Here is a 3,912-nt window from a genome sequence, read left to right as displayed (position 1 = left end):
AGAGCATCGCATCTCACCCGCCATCTTCCGTCACATCATCCTGCTCTTTGCTGACAGCGTTTGCAGCGTCTGCGAGGAGCTCGTTCATTTACTTGTTTGCTTGTCTGTCACCCTACACCTCCCGGAATAGACACTCCATGAGGGCAGGGACTTTGCCCTGTTCACTGCTGGGCCTTCAGTGCCTAGACTAGAATTTGAAAGGCAATAGTGTTTACTCAGTGTTTGTTGAATGGCTGAATGAAAGTCACTTAATCCCTCTTGGTCTCTGTGTCTTCATCTATAAAATGGGAGTGATCTTAGCTGCTTCATGGGAGACAGTCATTTCACCTACTTCAGAGAGTTCTTGGGAGGATGAAATGGGAAGATGTACCTGCAGTGTCTCCAACAGAGTAAACACTCAACATATGGGAGCCATTATTCATATCTTAGATGGACACACATTCTAACCTGGAGGGGGCGAGATGGCAGAGGAGGCTGTGAGGCTGTGTCCTCATCTGCAAACTGGAAATAATTCTTCCTATAAAAGCTTAAATGAGTGATATGTAAATTATAATGTATATCTCCCAAATGAGCATTCCACTGATCCTTTTTGTCTTAAAGCAATTATTTTTTAGTTGTGTCAAGAGGAAATGGTATTGCTTACAATTACTAGAAGGGCATATGCTTAAATTGTAATATTTATTGGTTTTTCTGATTTTGAAAGTAAAACGTTTTATGCAGCAAATTTGAAGACTATAGAAGAGTATAAAAAAGAAAGTTTAAAAATCACCCATAATCCCCCTATTTATTTTTCAGTCCTCACCTTTATGTCATGGTGCAAACAATGAAAATTTAAGTGTGTCTGCAAGAGGAACGTGATGCCAGCAGGCTGCACATTAGAATTCCCTGGTTTTAATGAATATCCGTGACGGTCGCTCATTCGATTGACCTCCTCCCCCCGGTAGAGTTTTCAGGCCCGCCCGGGCGAGTCTAATGTACGGTCAGAATAGAGAACCTCCGACTTAACTCGTGATTCACGTTGTCTTGTGAAGGATAACAAACATTTCAACAGCCACCTAGTTTTCGGTCAGGGGGTACACCATGCTTCACTACCTACCTCTCTAATATTAGAATTGTCGGTTTCTATTTGTTTAAATATTTTATAACACTTAAGAGTACTTACTATTTTTGAGCCAACATTTGTTCATATTTCAGGCTCTTTCCAAGGATGGGTTCATAAAACAGAATTACTACTAGGTCAACGGGAATTAACTGTTTTAACTACTCTCTTGTTTCATATGCCCTTCTCCTCAAGAAAGATTGTACCAATTTACAGCCCTAATTTATGGTACCAGGATGATCATTACTATTTAATTTTTTTTCTAATTTGACAGGTGAAAATTATACCGTTGTTTTCGTTTGTATGTCTTTGGTTCTGCTAAGACTTGCTGAGACTGAACACTCACCCTTGTCTACTAGCTACTCATTTCCTTTTGTGAGTTGTCTATTGATGGCTTTTGTTTTTTATGTGGGTTCTTTACATATGAAGGATATTAATTTACAACATTTTGTCTGTCATAAATGGTGGAAGTATTTTCCCAGCTTGCTTTTAACCTTTCGATTTTGTTCGTGTACCTAAACTTTTAATGTTAGTGTAGCCAAATCTATTGGTATTTTCTGTTGGGATTTCTTCCATTGAAATGCTTTCCCTGCCATTCAAAATTCAGCTAGATTATTCATTTATAGTCTCTTATCCTTTTATTTATGTCTGATATTTTATACATCGTGCTTTAATCCACTTGGAATTTGTTTTGATACACGAAAAGAAGTTTAGTTGCTACTTTAATTATTTTTCCCAAATGGCCAACTAAATTCTCCCAGTGTGATTTATATAAATGACCTTTCCTCTCCCCTGTGACTGTGTGGACTGCTGTCACCATCAAGCATAAACGCTGTGGTTACGTGTGTGGACTCTGGTGCCGGAACGCTCGAGTCTGCCACCCCGTCTCCTAGTCATTCCACCTTGGACAACTCACTGGACATCTCAGCACCTCGGTGTCCTCGTCTGTGGGGCCGGGCCAACAGCCAGAGCGCCTGTCTCACAGGGTCCCTGTGAGCATAAGGACTGCTGAGCAAACGTTAGTGGTTGCCTTTTATTAAGCTCGTGTCCGCGCTACGGTGTCTTCCCAGGGCTGGATTTCGCCGTTTGGTCCTTGCACTGTTCGCAGCCTCGTGTTTGAGTAGATTTCTCCCAGGACGAGTCCTCCAGTGTTGCTTCTGTTATTTTCACAGTTTTCTTAGCTTCCGTCACCTATGTTATTTTTGGAAATAAATGGTCTACCTTTTATTGACTAGGCCTGGTCCTCCATTTACAGCTCGGGTAAGGAGCTAGTATGAAAAAGACAGTACTTGAATCAGATGAAGAACTGAGGAGGTCTTGGTGGTCTGAAGAGGGGAGCGGGTGGGGAGGAGGGCCGGGAGTGACATCGGAGAGCAGAGGGGAGAAGAAAGACACGTGGTAAATAAAAGAGGAGAAGAAGGGCAAAAAGAAAAAAGGACAGATAAAGAAAAGTTTACAGATGGAGGACGACTGAGGAAATAAGTGAGGTGGGCCTGGCTCAGACCCAGAGCGAGCGTGATGGAAGGGCTCCAGGTGGCCTGCGTTTTCTCGTCCAGGTAAGGTAAGGAGAGGGCCCCAGAACCTCTGCTGCCTCCAGCTGTGGGGAAGAGATTGTGACCAAATCAATCATCCACCAAACTCGGGCAAGAAAGTTGGTTGGGATTCAGAGCAGGAAGGCCAGTTTATAGTAACAATGGGAAATGAAACTCAAGGTGCAGAAGCTGTGATGGTTTATAAGGCCTGGGTGCGGCTCTGTGAATATAAAGGCGTGAGAGAGAAACAATAAGCATCAGGGGGTGTAGCTCAGGGGTAGAGCATTTGACTGCAGATCAAGAGGTCCCTGGTTCAAATCCGGGCGCCCCCTGAAAGCTGTGTTTTATAGTTCCCAGGCTCCAGCAAGCCTGCCTTAGTCTTCCTTCCCTGGTGCTTTACTGATCCTGTATCCCCTCTGGACGGAAAATTGGACCCATTCTCCAGGCCTCTTCTCACCTCCCGACTCTCTCCTGTCTGGATTCAGTGCCTTCCCATCTTGTCGTTCTTATTTCATCCTCACAGGAAGCCTTTAAGATTACAAAAGACGAAACCAAGGCAGGAGTCCAGATCACACGTCTGGCCACATGCCCTGTGCCGGTGGCTACAGAGCATCTCTGATGACAATCACCACCGACAATCACCACCGTCTTTTCCTGCCCTGCCTGCAGTGCAGAGAGAGGGATCCCAAGAACCAGGATGGAGAGTGAACACAAAGGCTCCTCGAGTGGCAGGAATCGAGGCTGAGAATCAAGCCTGGGGAAACCGCCCAGCAAGGAGCCCAAGTGGAGGGGACTGCTGGCTCTGGGGTCACAGGCAACCCCGCCAGTGAGGTCAAGGCCGCTCCTTTCCAAGGCCAAGGTCTACACCAGTGCTATTCCCTGGAAACAGAATGCAAGCTACATATCTAAATGTGCCTTTGCTAGCAGCCATGTTCAGTATTCAAATAAGAAGAGTGGATGGTGAGGGAATTGTGGGTAGGGGGTCAAAGCTACAAACTTCTGGTTATAAGATAAATAAGTCCTGGCGATATGATGTACAGTATGGTGACTATAGTTAATACTGTGTGGTATATTTGAAAGTTGCTGAGAGAGTAAATCTTAAAACTTCTCATCACAAAGGAAAAAAAATTGTTTAACTATGTGAGGTGACGGATGTTGACTAGACTTGTGATCATCCCGCAAAATATACAAATATGAGATCGTTATGTTGTACACCTGAAACTTATACAATACTATATGTCAATTATTATCTCAATAAAACTGGAAAAAAATAAAGTAAAA

General features: G+C 43.8%; 1 non-coding gene across 1 annotated transcript; it reads left to right on the top strand.

Annotated features, from left to right (window-relative positions):
- The first annotated feature begins 2,891 nt into the window (after positions 1-2,891).
- TRNAC-GCA (transfer RNA cysteine (anticodon GCA)) lies at positions 2,892-2,963 on the top strand. The gene has a single exon. It is a non-coding gene; the product is annotated as a tRNA-Cys (tRNA).
- Positions 2,964-3,912: the final 949 nt, after the last annotated feature.

The sequence above is a fragment of the Equus quagga genome, chromosome 8 (assembly GCF_021613505.1).
Source record: "Equus quagga isolate Etosha38 chromosome 8, UCLA_HA_Equagga_1.0, whole genome shotgun sequence".
Lineage (NCBI taxonomy): Eukaryota > Metazoa > Chordata > Mammalia > Perissodactyla > Equidae > Equus > Equus quagga.
The sequence above is the reverse complement of the archived record's forward strand: the minus strand, read 5'-3'. Positions and strand labels throughout refer to the sequence as shown.